The following is a 21,581-nucleotide window of genomic DNA, read 5'->3' as shown; positions in this document are numbered from 1 at the left end:
GCTGCACCACTGTGCCACCCTAAATTGTTACTATCTAAGTCCTCAAGACATAAAATGGTGCACTATTGTAGTGAAATACTATTCTTTCAACTAACATAATCTTGTCATTTGTTATTTTCTTATTGCTACTGTGGAAGGTGAGTTAGTTTGTCTTTCATCTGTGGTTCAGTGGGTAGCTTTCTTCATTGTAAACTAGGTTAATGTCCTACTCATGAGTTGAACATCCTAAACTAACATTCTTGTGCAATGCGGTGTTATTGAAGCTGCCTTTTTGTGAAGAGACATTAAAGTGAGGTGGAACTGGTGCAGCTCATACGAAGTTTCAATTCCACTGTTGGGATGAATTGTCCGTCTCCTCCAATGGATGTAAAAATAACCTATGGCATTATGTTGTAGAGAACTGAAGAAACATTTTCTCACCAATATTTAAATCTTGTCCAACATGAAAACACGAGGTTATTTAATGATTATCGCATGATTATTCAAGGGACCCTGCTGGGTGCATTTCCTACATACACAATAATTCCATGGTTCATTTAATGCAAAGCACTTTGAGACATCCTAACGTCAGAAAAGACACTATTCAAACCCCATTCACTCATGTCAAATCTTATTCAAACCCCATTCACTCATGTCAAATCTTATTACATTTTGTACTGTATTATATATTTCACTGGAAGTTCGGCATTTCAATAACTGACATTTCACAGTGTGCGCTTCTGTGAAGGTGGGCTTAGAATTCATCTGCAGATGGGTTTTAGCTTCCATTAAGTGAATTTAAATTGATGGTTGCCATAGTAGTTGGCAAGGCAAAGATCCATTGAATCAGCTGCTTCTTTTGACTCGATCATTTAGTCTTTTTTTAAATTTCAAAAGAGGTTTATTGTAAGCTTTGGGCAGTGCGGGGAAGTAACTTGTGTCTTTCCTGTGTTATTGGGAAGGATGGATCATTATTCAGCTAAAGGTGACACACCAGTGACAATTGGAATTACATCTAATGCTGTATCTCATTGGTACCACGTCCATCGGAGAAATGGCACGTACCATCAGAGAGGAACTTGAGGACATCTACAATGTGTGTCCTTCCTTCTGGCAAAGAAGTGCTACAGTAATTTGGAAGTTGCATTTGAATTGAGTCTTTTAAAAAGGCATTAATCAAACATCTCTTTGGATAAGGAAGTGTATAATTGCGCTCACACCATATAAATGAATTCACTGATGTTTCTCACACTGCATATATATATATACTTATATATATATATATATTTGCTGACTGAACTTCTGTGACAAACTGATTTTTCTCACGTTGGGATGGAGATTTTGTTGGTTTTCCGCTAACTTTGGCAATAACTATGAGGGAAATGTTGAAAATGGCTAAATCTTCTTCTCGATTGCCCAAGTTATTATAGAAGATTGATGGAATCCATATGAAATTCCAAGCCTCGGGTGATGTTAAATTATTTTGTAAAGATCTAGCATAGTGCACATGGGTTTTGAAATCTATCTCAATAAAATTACCGATAAATATATGGTAATATAAGCCTTATATGATATCTCTGGTCAGCTTCTGTAACTGAGTGGTCACCAAATTCATAGTAAATTTTCCTCAAATTTTTACTCCTTAGGAAAAGCACATTACATCCAGCAACATTAGCAGGTACAATCATGAGTGGAATAGATTACATGAAAGCACAGAGTCTTTTACCCAGAGTAGGGGAATCAAGAACCAGAGGACATGGGTTTAAGGTGAGAGGGAAATATTTAATAGGAACCTGAAGGGCAACTTTTCACACAGAGGTGGGCATGTGGAACTAGCTGCTAGAGGAGAGAGTTCAGACAGATACAATGATAACATTTAAAAGACATTTGGACAGGTAAATGGAGAGGAAATGTTTAGAGGGATATGGGATGAATGTGGGCAAGTGGGATGAGTGTAGATGGGGAATCTTTGTCAGTGTGGGCAAGTTGGGTCAAAGAGCCGGTTTCTATGACTCTAGTTTTCATTGCCATTCCATCTTTGGAATAGGAAAATGAGCAAGGCCCAACACAAAAGGTTGATCAAATAGCATTTGACATTAAGCCATATAAGGTGATGGGAAGGAGGAAAGAGTTAACATTTTGCAGCATTTTATAGGAGGAAAGCAGGTGAAGAAGATTTGAAAGGGAATTCAGATTTAATATCGTTGACCCCATCGACTCCAATTGCACCTCACGCTGCCTCGGGAAAGTAGCCAACCTAATCAAGAACCAGTTTCACCCAGTCATTCCCTCGTCTCCTCTCTCTCGTTGGGCAGAAGTTACAAAAGTTTGAAAGCACTTACCACCTGATTCAAGAACAATATCTTCACCAGTATTATCAGTCCTCTGTTGAACAGTCCTCTGTTCATATGGCATACTGCAGGAGTGGAGCGCCGTTGTGTATGGCAGCTCTCCCTGCAGTCCGCCCTTTCACCCTTTTTAATTTTTATTTTTTTGTCTTGTTGAAAAACAAAATGTTCGTTGGAGGTCTTCTTTCATGTGGGGGTGGGGGAGGAGAAGGAGAAACTTTATTTCTTAGTTCCCTACCTGGTCGGAGAGGCGGCTTCCCTCCGAGCTGCTTCTTCGCCCCTTCCTCGCGGCCTACCATCGGACTGGAGCGGCGTTTCCTGTCCGGACCAGCCGGGACTACAGCTTCGGCGGTGGCACAGCGCTGGGCCACCATCATGGAGCGGGCGATGCCTTACCAGGTCGCCGTGCGGTAAGCTCCGCAGTGCTGTGACCGCCGACTCCAACATCCAAGGAGCTGCGGTCTGCGGAGCGTCCAGCCACGGGCGGGCGGCGCTGGATTTAGAACACCGAGATCGCCAGAGATCGCCAGATCTGCCAAGATCGCCAGAGTCGGAGCTTCAGCCAGCGCGGCCTGTCGACTTCGGGTGCTGTAGTCTCCGGGGAGGAAGCGGCTGCTCCAGACATTCCAAGCCGCCGAGGAGTGTTCACCCGACGCCGGAGTTCCAGCTTTCCGGCAAGAGGGCCTGAAAACATCGGACTGGCTGCAGAGGCCACAAATAGGCCCTGACCTCGGGTGATTCGCAGAGGAAGAAGACTTTTGATGCCTTTCCCCACAGTGGAAATTTTTGATTCTGTTGTGGGGGTGACATTCATGTTGAATTCTATAATGTGTTGTGTCATTTTTTCTTATTTTTAATTTTTTCTATGGATGTACGGAGTTGATTAAAATGTGCTATATAAATAAAATTTACTTACTTACTCTCATAAGTTAAAGATATAGGTGGCAGCACCGTGGCACAGTGGTAGAGTTGTAGCCTCAAAGCTCTTGCAGCGCCAGAGACCCGGGTTTGATCCTGACTACGGGCGCTGTCTGTATGGAGTTTGTACATTCTCCCTGTGACCGTGTGGGTTTTCTCAGGCTGCTTCTGTCTCCTCCCACACTCTAAAGACATACAGGCTTGTAGGTTAATTGAGTTGGGTAAAAATTGTAAATTGTCTCTAGTGTGTAGGATAGTGCTAGTGTAGGGGGATTGCTGCCCAACGTCGACTCTGTGAGCTGAAGGGCCTGCTGCGCTGAATGTCTAAACTAAACTAATCCAGACCCAAAACATTACCTATCCATGTCCCCAGAGATGCTGCCTGACCCATTGAGTTACTCCAGCACTTTGTATCATGTTTTTCCAAGTACCAATATTCTTCGTAATATTCTTCATCATTTTGAAGTTCATTGCCATAACTGTGCTAGTATTCTTTTTATAATACCTGCAAACATGATTTCAGAACAATAAATTAGACTGTGAGCTGTGGAATCACCCACCTGCTTTAAACGTTAATAATATTTGATTTGGGGGGGAAAAATTAATAAATGTCAGAAATGCTATTAACAAGGGACAATTAGCCACCGCAAGGTTGGACAGAAGGTCGATGAGAAACGCATCAAATAATCACACTCCCCCCTTGTTGCAAGATTTGCTGTTTTTTCATCCTCTCCCAAAAGCTGATTCAGGAACCTTTAGACCATTCTTCAATTAATTATTCCCCTGAGGAGTTATCATTGCAATAAAACTCATTAAAAATAATTTTCTGCACTGATAGTTAGTATCTACTCCCTAGGAGTGATTTCACAGTGAAGGATTGAAAAAGACTGAGCCATGCCCTCTATAAAAGAGGATTTGTCACACCTAAGGATAAAGAATCTTCATCATTTTCTCCATCCATCATGGATACATTAGATCTGGACTATGAGATGAGCACATGCAAGCTATAACAATTGGCTTATCTTCCTTAGTTTAGTTTAGTTTAGTTTAGAGACACAGCGTGGGAACAGGCTCTTCAGCCCACTGAGTTTGCGCTGACCATCGATCACCTGTTCACACACTACTTCTGTGTTAGTACACTTTCTCATCCACTCCCGACGCACTAGGAGGCAATTTTTACAGAGAGCCAATTAAAGTACAAACCTGCACGGGCACGTCTTTGGGATGTGGGAGGAAACCGGAGCACCTGGAGGAAATCCACATGGTCACAGAGAGAACATGCAAAACCCACTCACAGACAGACAGGCAGCACCCGAAGTCAGGATCGAACCCGGGTCTCTGGTGCTGTGAGGTGCTGTGTTCCTTCTACCTCATCTGAGGAAATAATTAATAATTTATTATTAAAATTTGAGGTAGTTTGATGGGATTATATTGAAGAGCACCCCCTTTCAAAACTCACAAATGTTCCTATAGAATACTAATGGTTTAATCTATTATCATCCTTATAAACTTTAGTTGTTAGTTTTAGGGATACCGCATGGGAAGTGGGTAGCGTGTAAATGATCTGGTTATCACTTGTTAGAGAGAATGGCCTTGTCTATCTAGAGCTGGTATGGTGCAGCTTAAAGTAGAAGAATCATGACAGTACCTTCTATACCCAATATTGATGTACATTATACTGGTGTCAAGTTCGGAAAAGGGGAAGTACAACGAGATCTGGGTGTCCTTGTACATCAGTCACTGAAAATAAGCATGCAAGTACAGCAGGCAGTGAAGAAAGCTGATGGCATGTTGGCCTTCATAACAAGAGGAGTTGAGTATAGGAGCAAAGAGATCCTTCTGCAGTTGTACAGGGCCCTGGTGAGACCATACCTGGAGTATTGTTTGCAGTTTTGGTCTCCAAATTTGAGGAAGGACATTCTTACTATTGAGGGAGTGCAACGTAGGTTCACAAGGTTAATTCCCTGGATGGCGGGACTGTCATATGTTGAAAGACTGGAGCGACTGGGCTTGTATACTCTGGAATTTAGAAGGATGAGAGAGAATCTTATTGAAACACATCAGATTATTAAATGATTGGACACACCAGAGGCAGGAAACACGTTCCCGATGTTGGGGGAGTCCAGAACCAGAGGCCGCAATTTAAGAATAAGGGGTAGGCCATTTAGAACAGAGACGAGGAAAAACCATTTCACCCAGAGAGTTATGAATCTGCGGAATTCTCTGCCTCTGAAGGCAGTGGAGGCCGATTCTCTGATGCTTTCAAGAGAGAGTTAGATAAAGCTCTTAAAGATAGTGGAGACAAGGGATATGGGAAGAATGCAGGAACGGGGTACTGATTGTGGATGATCAGCCATGATCACAGTGAATGGCAGTGCTGGCTCGTAGGGGCAAATGGCCTACTCCTGCACCTATTGTTTATTGTCTATTGTCTATAAGTTTGTTATGAGTTTGTGGAGAACTTGAGCTTAATCACTGATTTGAAAGAATTGGGAAGTAATAATGTTAGTGCTCCAGTATAGTTCTTAATAAGAACGATGGATTGGAACCCAGTCTGTTCTCAGGTTAAGTATGTTAATCAAAATGAAGTATTGACCAGAGATGGACAGAAAAAGCTGGAGTAACTCAGTGGGTCAGGCAGTTTTTCTGGAGAAAAGAAATAGGTGATGTTTCGGGTCGAGACTCTTCTTCGGACTGAGAGTTGGGGAGAGGGAAACGAGAGATATGAAAAGTTACATAAGAAAAATGGATAATAGATGTGAAAAGGTACCAATCAGAGCCAGCAATGATGATCAATGAAAGGCAGAGGCCATAATGGTCCATTGCTGGCTGTGGGAAATGTGTTAATGAGTTATACAAACAGTGAAACTCAGCAGGATGACAGTGAAACTAGTACGATGACTAGGGTGGGGGGGAGGACAGAGAGAGAGGGGATGCAAGGGAAGTTAGATAAATCAACATTCATGCTGCTAGGTTGTAAGCTGCCCCAGCAAAATATGAGGTGCTGTTCCTCCAATTTGCATTTGGCCTCACTCTGACGGTGGAGCAGTCCCAGGACAGAATGGTCAGTGTGGGAATGGGAAGAGGAGTTAAAAGTGTTTGGGAACCGGGAGATCTCGTGGCTAAGGCAGACTAAACAAAGGTCTTCAGCGAAATGGTTGCTTGGTTTTGCTGATAATAACCAGGTGGGAATGTACTAATTTCTTAGATCAATCGTAGCTGAACTGCAGGTATAATATAGTACTGCTGTAGCCATTGCATTAACAATGTGCTACAATACTCCTTATCCCCAACCAGCGATGTGCAGTTGTTCAGTTACCTTACAGCAGCCAGCATTACAACATCAGCATTAGTATCAACCTGGTTTTGTGATCTGATGCCAATTCTAACTTGTTTTCCAGAGGACACCTTCATTACATTGTCAACATTGTACTTGATGGACCTAATTAAAAATTGAATCCCATCCGTGGAAATACTTATTCGTAAGCAAAATAAATGGAAGTGCAAAAGAAAACATGTTATTCGTAATTACCCACATCTTGTCCTCATTTATAATTTGAAAGGAGTTTTTCATTCAATAGGGAAGAATGTTAGGTCCTCTTAAATGCACGAAGTAGGTCATTGGTAAGCTAAGCACCCGCATTTATGAACAAAGTCTGATCTAATTGATGCTCATGAGATCAATTTCGTGTTGCCTTGTTGGCCCATATCTGTTGTCTGGTTGTGTCATGTCCGCATGAATGAGCAGCAAAAACACTTTTGCAATGAACTCATGCATTTGAACTGAATGCTGGAGAACGATGGTGAGCATGGTAGTGTTTTAAACGCATCAGTGGTCTATAAATTATAATTGTTATTGTAACTGTAATTGATTTTTTTAGCCAAGTATGAAAATAAAATAAGTATGTAAATCATTCGAGCAATTTGATTTGCTATACAGTCATACCAAAAAAGCAACAAAACACGCAACTACATAAAAATTTAACATAAACATCCACCACAGCGGCACCTCCACGTTCCTCACTGTGATGGAAGGCAATAAAGTCTTATCTTCGTTCCTCTTATACTCCCTCGGTCAGGAGAGTCGAACCATCCGCAGTCGGGGTGATTCAAGCTCCCGCAGCCGGAGATCGAAGCTCCCAAGTCGGGGCGATCGAAGCTCCCGCGATTGGGGCGGTGGAAGCTCCTGTGGTTGGAGCTCCCGAAGCCAGTCCCTAACCAAGGGACCACGAGCTCCACGATGTTAAGTCCGCAGGCTCCCACGGTTGGAGATCCCGAGGCCGATCCCTGGCAAAGGGACCGCCAGCTCCATGATGTTAGGCCACTTTGCAGACGGAGATACGATAAGGAAAAAGTTGTATCTCCTTCGAGAAAAGAGATTTAAAAAGTTCCCCCCCCCCAGACATAATACAAAACTAAAGATACACTAAAACATACATTTAACAACAGACTAAAAACAACAAAGAAGGAAAAAGACGAGACAGACTGTTGACGAGGCAGCCATTGCTCAGCGCCACCTGGTGGTCTACGAGGAATTTGATCTTCTGAGACAGTAAATGGGACAGAATTTATTTTAATCAGAATGTGATTTCCACCATTCAAATGATTCTCCCGAGCTTCCACATACTTCATGAATTCCTTCTGCATTCATTTTCATAAATGAGAGAGAAAGTAGACAGCAGTAGAACAGCTCATAATTCTCCAGCTTTGTGCAAGAGATGCTTCCTGCGCCTTTTGCATTGCTGCCTTCATAATAATAATAATATATTTTATTGTCATTGCACATAAGTGCAACGAGATTTGGTATGCAGCTTCCATCCGATGTCATAACTTAAATAACTAATAAAATTTAGATTTAGATACCCCGAGAACATGGGTTGTAAAAAGAACAGTAAAACAGTTAAAACAGTCAAAACAGACTAAAGTGCAGATGTGTCTGTGCGACGTGACCATCCGAGGGAGACAGTCCATGGGGGTGGGGGGCACTCAGCAGGGCCGGTTCAGAGCCGCTATAGCTCTGGTAATGAAGCTGTTCCTGAGTCTGGAGGTGCGGGCGTAGAAAGCCTTGTGACGTCTGCCGGAGGGAAGTAGTTCGAACAGTCCATTACAAGGGTGTGAGGAGTCTTTATGGATGCTGCAGGCCTTCCTGAGGCACCATGTGTGGTAGATGCCCTCCAAGGCTGGTAGCGGTGTCCCAATAATCTTCTGTGCTCTGTGGACGACGTGCTGAAGAATTCTCCTCTCCGCCTCCGTGCAGCTGAGATACCACAGAGAGATGCCATACGTTAGTATGCTCTCTGTCGTGCAGCGGTAGAAGGTTGTCAGCAGCTGTTGGGGCAGACCAGTCTTTTTTAATGTTCTCAGGAAGAACAGTCGTTGCTGTGCCTTCTTGACCAGCGCAGCAGTGTTGGTGGACCATGTGAGGTCCTCTGAGATGTGAGTGCCCAGAAATTTAAAGCTGGATTTCATGGATATGATTATTGAAGTTGGTGTTATGCCAGAAAGTTAGGTCGTTCATAAGCAGAGGGCATTAGTTACACATTTTCATAAGTTCATAAATTCTTGGCGTAGAATTCAACCATGCGGCCCATCAAGTCCACTCCGCCTTTTAATTTTCACAGTCTCACCTCTGGTACGGTTCCAGTGTTGGAATTACGCAAGTGGCTGATGTCCCCTCAGGAAACCTCTGTGAAGCAATGCTGTTATTTTTAAAAATACTCTAAATACACTAGCTGCTCAAGAACATTGCCCAGCGGTGAAGGAAGCAATGAGTAAATGCTTTTGCTGAAATACTTAAGTAATGCCTTAAGTGATTTAGTTTCTTTTAAATTACTTAAAGCATCTTTCACTCAGTCTAAATTGTCTGACGTCCAAGTTACATCCTAGCTTTGTATTCGACTGTGCATAGGCAGATAGACAATAGACAATAGATAATAGGTGCAGGAGTAGGCCATTAGGCCCTTCGAGCCAGCACCGCTATTTTAATTTTTTGTTATTGCAGAGGTCGTATTTATCAAATCCCGGGAGGCATGAGCTGTCCTGTAGAATGGGTAGGCCATCATCCAGAATCGCTCTGATTCAGATATACTTTGCTTGGCCGTCACGGGAGTAGACAATCCAATTAGATGTTGCACAGCTCACATGTGAGGGACAACAAAGGCCAGATAACAGCATCCCCTCCAGTTGCAGTTTGGGCTGATCAACCTTTCCCAGTTCTCCTCATCCCCAGGTGGCATACATAGAAACATAGAAACATAGAAATTAGGTGCAGGAATAGGCCATTCGGCCCTTCGAGCCTGCACCGCCATTCAGTATGATCATGGCTGATCATCTAACTCAGTATCCCGTACCTGCCTTCTCTCCATACCCTCTGATCCCCTTAGCCACGAGGGCCACATCTAACTCCCTCTTAAATATAGCCAATGAACTGGCCTCGACTACCCTCTGCGGCAGAGAGTTCCAGAGATTCACCACTCTCTGTGTGAAAAAAGTGCTTCTCATCTCGGTTTTAAAGGATTTCCCCCTTATCCTTAAGCTGTGACCCCTTGTCCTGGACTTCCCCAACATCGGGAACAATCTTTCTGCATCTAGCCTGTCCAACCCCTTAAGAATTTTGTAAGTTTCCATAAGATCCCCTCTCAATCTCCTAAATTCTAGAGAGTATAAACCAAGTCTATCCAGTCTTTCTTCATAAGACAGTCCTGACATCCCAGGAATCAGTCTGGTGAACCTTCTCTGCACTCCCTCTATGGCAATAATGTCCTTCCTCAGATTTGGAGCCCAAAACTGTACGCAATACTCCAGGTGTGGTCTCACCAAGACCCTGTACAACTGCAGTAGAACCTCCCTGCTCCTATATTCAAATCCTTTTACCAGGCAACCATGGGTATGCCCAGGATCCCATTTATTGGACATGGCGGGCTACCTTAGTGCAGGTGCTGTTCCCCAAGTATTCCCCGTTGCCTCCTTTGCTCCAATAACAGGTGGTGTTAACTGGGCTGTGGGGGCGATCCCCTAATTTAAGCCGTGGTATTTCCCCAACCCTGGTCTTATTTACTTTCCATCCTGGTTTAAAAGGGGGCGTATAATATCCTTTAAACATGGGGTGTCCTCGGTTTTGCCGTACTTTTCCCACCCGCTAGTTGTTTTTCTATTGCGAAAGCAGTGTAAGGCCGGAATCTCAGTACTGTTAAGGGGTACTGTTAAGAGGGTTATTCCTCCTCCACCATTAGGTGGGATGTGCGTACACACCCAGCATGCACTTATATTGTCGCGGAGGGCAAATTTATAGCTCACAGACAGAAACAGATTATTTCCCCGGGTCCAGCCCATCCGGGCCAACCCCAGGACAAAAACGAGGGCCAATAGCCCGATTGTCCTTTCTTGGTTCTCCGATCCGTTTGCAGTCAGTCAGATGAATCCACCAGGGTGGCCTTCAACCTTCACCACGCTTGGTGTTGATCGTACGGTCCCTTCCAGCGCGGTCCTAATTCCTTCCGATCTCAGTTCCTTATAAGGAAGCCCTACTAACTCACCTCATGAATACCTCAGTGATGTACAAGATGAATGTCTCACACTTCTGGATCTTCCTTTCACCAATCTGGAAGCCAATGTTATTTTGCCATGTGAATGGAAATGACTTAGCACTGGAATGGAGTCTTAATTCACTCACAACTAAGTTAGTATATGTCATAGAACACAGAACAACACAGATCAAGAACAGGCCCGTTGTCCTATAATATTTGTTCCAAACATGATGCCAAGACCAACTCTTATCTGCCTGCACATTATCCGTATCCCTTCATTCCCTGCATATCTAATTGTCTCTTAAATGCCACTATCGTATGTTCCAGGCACTCGACATCCTCTGAATAAAAAAACTCATTCCACACATCTCCATTAAAATTTTCCTCTCTCATCTTAAAACTATGCTTCTAGTTTTTGATATTTCCATTCTTGGAAAAAGATTCTGACTCTGCTCTGTCTATGCCTCTCATAATTTTATATATTCATATCATAGAGAAGGGTAAGAAGCAGAGATGGCACTTCACTAAAAAATATTGTACGTCATTGCACTTTCACAAGCTTCACGACTTAAAATAAAGCTTTCACTTATAATGCTTTCTGTGTAAAGACACTAACATCCACTATTACATTCTTCCCTCTCATGGTTACAAAATATCCATCCACATTCAAAACTCTATCCCTTCGCTCATCGTAATTACTGTTCCTAGTCTTTATTATTCTGATATTACTGTAATATTTCACAGAGTATTTTAAAGTTTTAAACTTACTTTTGTACTTCAAGGCAAGTTATTGTTGTAATAGAAAATGAGATTACTGTTCTCTAGGATATTTCGTATGGGAAAGAATTGCAGATGCTGGTTTACACCAAAGATATGCTGGAGTAACTCAACGGGACAGGCAGCATCTCTGGATAGACGGAGTGGGTGATGTTTTGGGTCACCCAGCATTTTGTCTCCATCTCTAGGATATATACTTTACTAACATCCTTTGCTCACATTTGGGCATGAGGGCAAAATGGCCCCATGACATTACTGCATGAGAGAAATCAAAGGTACATCAACAAAGGTACATCAAACAGGAAAATACATGACTCGCTCTACAATAGAATAATAAACCTTCCCCAGTCAAACCAGTTACTTGGTTTCACACATTATTGCAGATGCAAGAATCTTGAGCAAAACACAAAGTGCTGGAGTAACAGCATCAATTGTAGAAGGAATGGACAGACGATGTTTCAGGTCTGACCCCTTCTTCAGACTCGAGTCCAGTCTCCAGACTAAAGAAGGGTCCCGACCCAAAGTCGTTTGACCATTCCCTCCACAGTTGCTGCCTAACCCACTGAGTTAATCCAACACTTTGTGTTTCATACAGTTACATAGTTTCTCAATTGAAAACGTTATTAAATGATTATTTTTATAGTTGTAATGTGTGAGTGTTTCTACACTGGATACCACTGAAGAAAACATTTTATGCTTTTAGAGAATCTGAAATAATGAAAAAGAGCTATTTATCTGAATTTTCAGCAAGAGGTCAAATGTAGCCCTGCACTATCTTTTGTCGATGACGCTGCAGGTTATGTCTTAGTGGTGTAATTCCATTAACGATCAACTGACCTTCATTTCGTCTGATGGCAAATCCAGTTTTTGTGCATCAATCTGCTTTAAACTTTTATCCTTGGACTCCAGCTGAACCCTCTCTTGTCGGCCATCTCATGATGTCCAATTTCACAGACAAGTGTTTTACCTTCAGGCTAGTTTGTTCTTTATTGAAGCATCACATCTCACATTGACTCACTTACCTCTGCTACTCCTATTCTTTTCCCTGATCTGCAGTTGTCAGGTTAAAGAGGCATGCTTGTACTGGAAGAGAAGAGCTTGCATGTGGCATGTAAGATCACACTTATTTGATTTTATTTTTGTTGCAAAAACTGCCAGTGGGCAAAACAATATAATCTCAATGCCCACACTCCTTTGGTATCTTTCATTTGACTTGTTTGAATCTGTAATGTCAACCATGAGCTAATGACCATGGCATAAATAAACCTAACAAGGCAGAAAGCTAGCAAAAGTTGAAGTGCTTATGGCTTTGCTTGAAGATACCGAATACCGCAGACAAAAACAAGTAATTTAGCATGGCATGAATAAAAGGAATAAAAGGCACAAGAGAGTAAAGTATTAGAATATAATCAACTTGAAGAGTTTTATGCACCATTGCGTATATGGTCAGTTTGATTTAACATCAATCCTTTCACCACACAGACCCAAATTTAGGTTCAGAGGAATGCCTCACTCTGTTTGCTATTTATACCATTTAACATAAACTTGGGCGGGCTGCACCACAACTTACTTTGACGAAGAGATATAAAGCAAAATGATTCTGCATTTCACATTCTGCTTTTATGCTCCAGTTTTATCAGCTCCTTGTTTTCACCATAAACCATTTAGGCTGTTTGTGTGAAGTTGCTGCTTCTTGTGCAAGAGTGATTTGAGATAACTCACACTTTTGTTTTGCCTCCCATCGTGAAAGATTGAAATTCCTTCGGGCACTAAAGAGTCTTAGGTTTCGTTCCCTTATCTTCTCAGTCTGTGTCTATGTTTCTATATTGGGAACGATCAGCCATGATCACAATGAATGGCGGCGCTTGCTCGATAGGGGCGAATGACCTCCTCCTGCACCTATTTTCTATGTTTCTTTCTATGTATTGCAGAATAAATCCTGTGGCCCCAACCTTACTTCTCTGTATTCTAAATTAGTCTGCACTTTACTGATTAACTATTAATACTACACAGGCAAATGGTCATATTATAATAAAGCCAAATAGACGTCAATAATATGAATTAAGTTGCACACCTTGGACTGAATAATAATGACACTTAAAAGATCTCAATGTAAGATATGTCTCACATATGTACACTGCAATTCAACCATCAAGTCACACCATACACCAGCTTTAGGACTTACATGCAAGTTTCTTGGGTCAATTAATTTGCACATGGCCAGATATATATATTCCCTTGTAAAATTGGTGCAGACAGCTGAACCCAAGGAAAGTTAAAAGTAAAATTCAAGTTTAAGGACATACTGCAGATTCCTGTTTTTAGTACAATCTTCAGAAACCAACAAATAACAGGAATTGATTTTGTCTCTCCGTTTTGCTCACATCGTTTTAAACCAACATTATTATTCTACATCAGTAACAGTTGTCAATGCCGCCAGAAGATAAGATTTCAATTGGGAACTTTGTAAGGCTTTGGGAATTAACACTGAATTTTCACCAACAAGATACTGCCTGACAGGAGGTAATCTCTTTCCCATTTTTGTACAGGCCTGCTTCCACCTGTCATCCACCTGCCTCTGTCTCCCAATGCCACCCCTTTCCTCATCGCTCTCCCTCTGCCCATCATCCTTTACCCTCCCTCAGTCCACCTGGCATCTAGCCTTCAATGTCTCAACCCTCCCCCTCTTCTCTTTGCACAAGCTATTTTCCCTCTTCACTCTCAGACCCGATGCAGGGTCTCAATAATTCCTTACACCCAACAGATGCTGCTCAACCTGCTAATTTCTTCAAGCAGTTTGTTATTTACTGCTTGACTGGCTCTGAGTTTAGTTTACTTTAGTTTAGTTTAGAGACACAGAGCCGTTCACCCCATCGAGACCACGCTGACCAGCGATCCCCGCACACCTACACTTTCCTACACATACACTTGAGAATTTACAATTTTACCAAGCCAATTGACCTGTATGTCTTTGGAATGTGGGAGGAAACTTTGGAGCATGTGGGGAAAACCCATGCAAGTCACAGGGAGAACGTTCAAACTCTGTGGTCAGGATTGAACCAGGGTCCCTATCCTCTGTAAGGCAGCAACTCCACTACTGCACCACTGTGCCGCCCTCCTTTACAAGGGTGGTGCAATGCAGGAGCATGGAAGCCTCTCCGGAATTGTGTAGAATTATAGTGAGATCACTCCTGGTTTATTGGTCATCTCATAAGAAAAACCATTCGGTATATATAAGGATCTACTTGTCTTTGGGATGAGTGCAATGAAGATAAACTGATTGTTTCCTGGAATGAGGGAATGATTGAACTGAATGAGCTCATGTTCTCTGGAGCTTAGAAGAATGAAGTGCAATCTCATTAAAATGTATGAGATTCTAAAATAGATCATCTAAGAATGTTTACCTCATGGTCGCACAACGAGGGATTACCACTGAAAACTGGCACAGTGGTATATGTGATTGAGCTTGAACTACGGCATCACTTCCTGGTTCGGGAGCTGCAAGGCGTACGAACGGCACCAACTAGACAGGATAGTGAAGACCGCCAGCAGGATTATTGGTGCTCCCTTTCCTGCTGGACATATACAGGAAGAGATGTATCAGCAGAGCCATCTCCATCATCAAAGACCCCTACCACCCATCGCATTACATTTTCTCCATCCTGCCATCTGGGAAGAGGTACAGGAGCATTAGCTGCAAAACCAGCAGGATGCTCCTCAGCTTCTTCCCACAGGCTATAAGACTGCTAAACGGACTTTGCCCCCTGCCAAAGTATCGCGCACCAACCACCAACCTGGACACACTGCAGCAGAGCCACTGTTGTGCCGCTGCCGATCGGAACGCCTGTTGAATGTTTAGTAGAGTGTTAAATTTGTTCATGATACATGTATTTTTATTTCTATTTATTTCTAATGCACACTGAATGGACTCTGGTTGAGCAACGTTTTTTTGTTTCCTCTGGGTATGTGAATACTCAAGAAATGACAATAAAGATATACAACATACAACTGTGTGCAGCACAGACTATAATAAGTGTAGTATCTGCTCCTAAGATAGACACAAAATGCTGGAGAAACTCAACAGGACAGGCAGCATCTCTGGAGAGAAGGAATGGGAGACACTTTGGATCGAGACCCTTCTACGCCCGATTGTTTCCTGGAATGAGGGAATGATTGGACTGAATGAGCTTATAAATGACCCGAAACATCACCCATTCCTTCTCTCTCTAGATGCTGCCAGTCCCGCTGAGTTTCTCCAGCATTTTGTGTCTATCTTCGGTTCAAACTAGCATTTGCATTTCCTTCTTGCACATAGTATCTGTTCCTATCAGTTTAATATCTGATATGTCCCTTATCTAGGAACCATATATTAAATTAATATTTGGAACAGAGAGAAGGAATAGGGGGCTTTCTCCGTCCACTCCACACATCGAGCCAGTATTGCAGTGCCTCTGGAAACTGTGCTCTATGGGCGGCACGGTGGCGCAGCGGTAGAGTTGTTGCATTACAGCGCCAGTTTAGTTTAGAGATACAGCGCAGAAAAAGGCCCTTTGGCCCACCGAGTCTGTGCCATTCCCATATACTGACACTATACTACACACTAGGGACAATTTACAATTTTTACTGAAGCCAATTAACCTACAAACATGTACTTCATTGAAACCGGAGCTTCCAGAGAAACCCCACGTGGTCACGGGGAGAACGTACAAACTCTGTACAGACAGCACCTGTAGTTGGGATCGAACCCGGGTCTCTGGTGCTGCAAGGCAACAACTCAACCGCTGTGCCACTGTGTCGTCCTGTGGATGGAATATAAATTCATGTTAAATAACAAACTGCTCTTTGTTTTTAATTCAAACTTTCTACTGCAACGAAACAGCAAATAACATGCACTGATAGTACATTATTGGTTGTAAATGCTTGATGAAATAGTCAGTGTCAGCTATTGTTTTAGAATGGGCAGTGCTGGAGGCTGAGAGCATCACTGCACATTCAAGTTCACCTCTGTAGATCAAGGATGTGTCAGCGCTGGAGTTTTCACATCTCTTATTGGAGATAAAGAAATCCAGACCTATCATGTTCTTTGTTCATTCAGACAGCACTCACCTTATCAGACATTTCAGCACAGCTTTTTTCTTTTAATCTCTCTTCTGCTGGTTCCAGTGAACAGCTAGAATGGATGTTCCTCCCATGGATTATACAGCCTCTAATGTCATTAATTCGTATCTGCTCAGTCCAGACAGCGTGAGACACTTTCAGGGATCAGAAGGCCTCTTCCTGCCTCTCTGTTGTCGCTAAGTATGTAGCACACTCAAATCCATGTCAAGTTTACGGATTCAACCCTTTTCCTGGCATATCTTATGCGAGTCTGATGGTCCAGCTTTGTACAAAAAGGAGAATTAATGGTGAAAGAGATGCTAATCTGAATGCTGGGGTGAACATTACAAAAATCCTTAAAATAGTCACAAACCGCAATGCAATCACAAATGAATTTGTCAACTGATTTGTCTTATTGCTGTTTACTGAGCAGAAAATAGCAGACCTGTTTGCCTACAGGGAATATTACAATGAAAAAACTATACCTTGAAGGTGAAATGCGTTTGCCAGACTCAAGTGATGTGAAGTCGGATGTGTTTGAAATAAGAGGATTAAGATGAAAGAAACTGTTGCTCAGGACTCACCTGTATACTTGAAGCAACCTGCTCTAATCTCACTACACCCATGACAGTGTAGCCAGACACGGCCCATCGGGGAATTTTTACTGAGACCATTTTAACCAACAAACCAGCATGTCGTTGAGTTGTGGGAGTATACCGGAGCGCCGGAGCAGTGGAGTATGATATTGAATATAGCTCTTGGGGCGAACGGAATCAAGGAATATGGGGAGAAAACAGGAACGGGGTACTGATTCTGGATGATCAGCTATGATCACATTTAATGTTGGCGCAGGCTCGAAGGGCCGAATGGCCTACTCCTGCACCTATTTTCTATGTTTCTATGTTTCACCCTGAGGAAGCCCACGCGGTCACAGGGAGAACATGCAAACTCCACATCGGAGTACAGGAGCGAGATTGTTGATCTGATTGAATGGTGACAGAACTACAATCTCGCACTTAACGTTAGCAAGACCAAGGAGCTGATTGTTGACTTCAGGAAGGGAAAGGCCAGGGTCCATGAAGCTGTCTTCATTGATGGCTGGCCAGTGGGGACAGCCAGCAACTTCTATTTCCTGGCCTTGCATATCTCTCACGATTAACCCTGGGCCCAGTACATTGATGCAATCACAAGAAAAGCTCATCTACAAAGAGCAGGAATCCGCAAGAAATCACAGTGTTGTGGACGTAGCCCAGACCCACATGCAAACCCATGCCCCTTCCATTGACTCCATCTACACTTCATGCTGCCTTGGTAAGGCACCAGCATAATCAACGACTAATCTCACCCGGTTACTTCTTCTTCTCTCCTCTCCCATTAGGCAAGAGGTACAGAAGTTTGAGAAAGCACAACTCCAGATTCAAGGACAGCTTCTTCCCAGCTGTTATCAGACAACCAGCTAGAGAGCGGTCCTGACCTCCCATCTATCTCAGTGGGGACCTTCAAACTATCTTTAGTCGAACTTTGCTGGACTTTATCTTCCGCTAAATATTATACCTTTTATCCTGTATCTGTACACTGTGGACGGCTTAATTGCAGTAATGAATAGTCCCTTCGCTGACTGGATAGCATGCAACAAAAAGCTTTTTGCTCTACCTTGGTACACGTGACAAGAAAAAACAAAACTAAAACTAAACTATACTGAATTAATGCTTCTACCTCCTTCGAAGATTGCGGAGATTTTATATGTCACACAATGCTTCATCAAGCATCCACAAGCAAGGTAGAGAGGATACTGCCTCGACCCAAAACATCACCTATTTCTTTTCTCCAGAGATGCTGTCTGACCCGCTGAGTTACTCCAGCATTTTGTGTCTATCTTAGGATACTGCTTCTGTCAGGGTTGATGTAACAAGGCTTCAGGCTATAGTCGAAATTGCCTCGATACAGCTAACAGCAGCGTGTTAATGGGTGTCACAACGCACTGTTACCATTGTTCTTACAACCCTAACTAATTGTATTTTGTACAGTATTTTTAAAGTACAAAAATAGCTTAAAACATTTCATGGAAGTATAATGAATCTTAAACAGCAAGGTGAAGGAAGAATGATCTAAAGCTTGGTTAAATCGCTGCACATTATTGTCTTAAAGGAAGAGGTAGAGAAGCAAATGTTTTATAAGGGAAGTTCTAATTTCTAGTAGCTGAGACTATCTAAAGGCTGCCAATGACGATGTGAAGAAAATAAATCCTGGTACTCAAAGAAGCCTCATAGCTCCACTAACAAGGGTTCAGTCTTGTGTTCAAGAAGGAACTGCAGATGCTGGAAAATCGAAGGTACACAAAAATGTTGGAGAAACTCAGCGGGTGCAGCAGCATCTATGGAGCGAAGGAAATAGGTAACGTTTTGGGCCGAAACTCTTCTTCAGACTGAGGTGGGTGGCGGGGAGAAGGAAGGAAAAAGGAGGAGGAGCCCGAGGGCTGGGGGATGGGAGGAGACAGCTCAAGGGCTAAGGGAGGGGAGGAGGAGACAGCAAGGGCTAACAAAATTGGGAGAATTCAATGTTCATGCCCACCGGATGCAGGCTCCCCAAGTGGCATATGAGGTGCTGTTCCTCCAATTTCCGGCGTTGCTCACTCTGGCAATGGAGGAGACCCAGGACAGAGAGGTCGGATTGGGAATGGGAGGGGGAGTTGAAGTGCTGAGCCACCGGGATGTCAGGTAGGTTCTTGCGGACCGAGCGGAGGTGTTCGGCGAAACGATCACCCAACCTCCGCTTAGTCTCACCGATGTAGATGAGCTGACATCAAGAGCAGCGGATGCAGTAGATGAGGTTGGAGGAGATACAGGTGAATCTCTGTCGCACCTGGAACAACTGCTTGGATCCTTGAATGGAGTCGAGGGGGGAGGTAAAGGGACAGGTGTTGCATTTCTTGCGTTTGCAACGGAAAGTGCCCGGGGAGGGGGTGGTAGGGAAGGGAAGGGAAGGGGAGGGAAGGGAAGAATTGACAAGGGAGTTGCGGAGGGAGCGGTCTTTGCGGAAGGCAGACATTGGGGGAGATGGGAAGATGTGGCGAGTGGTGGGGTCACGTTGGAGGTGGCGAAAATGACGTAGGATTATTTGTTGTATGTGACGGCTGGTGGGATGACTGTGGAGTTTGCACATTGGATTACCTTGGGAAGCTCCAGTTTTCCACCTAAAAATATGTAGATTGGAAGTTAATAAACAACTCTAAATTGCCCCGGGTGTGTCTATGTGGTAGAAATTGGGGGTGGGGGAGAGGGGATAGGACAAAATGGGAATGTGGAGGGAATGGTTGTGATTGATGGTTGGCATGGACTCGGTGGGCCGAAGGGCCTGTTTCTACACTGTATTTCTAAACTAGGCTAAATAAAATAGGGTAGGATTAGTGGAAAAGTTGATGGTTGGTGGTTGGCACAGACGCGATGGGCCTAATGGACAGTTTTTGCGTTGTATCTGACTTTCTGTGACACAAAATCCCTCCAGAGCCAGGTTTGTAAAACGGGTGGAATGATTGGGGTGGAGCGCTGTTGCCGCAGTGGTGAATGGTGTAACCACAGGAGGATTTAAACATTCCGAGAAGGATTTTAAAGTTGAAATTCTTAACAATTTTAATTTGAATTTCTTAAAATAAATGTCTTACAATAGTAATTATTATGGTTGCTGCTCACTGTGTCATTCCCAGCACGGTTCAAAACCTTCAGGAACAGGGGGCGAAAAATGGAAATAAATAGTGTGAATCTAAGTGCAGTGATTACTGTACCTTGAACTGGTTAGTATAACCTCAAAAAAAGCATGCATAATTGCAGCACATTTCCAGGAAGGAAAATTGCTGGTGTGAGGATAGGAAGGTATTGATCTTCTTCGAATTATTCAGCCTCCAGAGGCACCCCTTAATGAAGTACAGCTTTCAACTGACCTCCACTAAACAATATGTCACATTGTTAAGTACAAAAGAACTCAAAGGTTGATGGGCTGGTGTTAGCGTGATTAGCTTGTTAAAAGCAAGGCTCCATTTTGCCGATCTGTGACTGAGTGAGATTGAGAGCATTGTCAATACTGATTTCACGCTCTGCTCTGTTGCTTGCAGGGGAGTATAAATGACTGGCTAACACAGCACAGCTGACAAGATACATTAGGCAACCCGTCGTGCCTCATGTTGCCGTTCAGGTACACCGTTTCTGATTGCTCTTTTGACAAGGTCATGAGTGAAATGGTCACTGTTTAGTTCGGTTTAATTTAGAGGTACAGCGCGGAAACAGGCCCTTCGGCCCACCGAGTCCGCGCCAACCAGCGATCGCTGCACACATACGCTATCCTACACATGCTAGGGACAAATTACATTTATACCAAGCCAATCAACCTACATACCTGTACGTCTTTGGTGTGTGGGAGGAAACCGGAGCATCTGAGGAAAACACACACAGGTCACGGGGAGAACGTACAAACTCCGTACAGACAGCACCCGTAGTCAGGATTGAACCCGGGTCTGTAAGGCAGCAATTCTACCGCTGTGCCACCATGCCACCATGGAGGAAACAAAAAGTAAATAAGCAGTATTTCCTTGCAACTGGAAGACGTAATTTTGACCAACAACTCAAGGTTAAAAAATATTCAAAATATCAGAGCCCCACTCTCCTGAATGTACTCTAGCCGAAATATTAATAGATTTTTTATGTGAGACTGAAGAATTTGTTGTACATTTCTACCTTTTTTTCTTTTTGTCGCGGTTAGTTTAGGTTTAGTTTTAGGTTCAGATCTATTATTGTCACATGCACTAAGGTATAGTGAAAAGCCTTGTTTTGCATGGGGTATTCAATCAAATCCAGTCATTAGAGTGCAGAGGCCTGCAATAATGAGCAGTGTGAGCAGCATCTCTGTTCCTGAACCAGAGAAGGTATTTTCCTTTTTTTGTCAA

General features: G+C 43.2%; 1 protein-coding gene and 1 pseudogene across 1 annotated transcript in view; both read left to right on the top strand.

Moving 5' to 3' along the window:
* Window positions 1-21,581, top strand: part of med12 (mediator complex subunit 12) — a 363,139-nt gene that overhangs the window by 220,714 nt on the left and 120,844 nt on the right. The gene's annotated exons all lie outside the window — the stretch shown is intronic.
* LOC129702435 (U2 spliceosomal RNA) lies at window positions 15,846-16,019 on the top strand (annotated as a pseudogene).

Source organism: Leucoraja erinacea, chromosome 12 (genome assembly GCF_028641065.1).
Source record: "Leucoraja erinacea ecotype New England chromosome 12, Leri_hhj_1, whole genome shotgun sequence".
NCBI classification, from domain to species: domain Eukaryota; kingdom Metazoa; phylum Chordata; class Chondrichthyes; order Rajiformes; family Rajidae; genus Leucoraja; species Leucoraja erinaceus.
The sequence above is the reverse complement of the archived record's forward strand: the minus strand, read 5'-3'. Positions and strand labels throughout refer to the sequence as shown.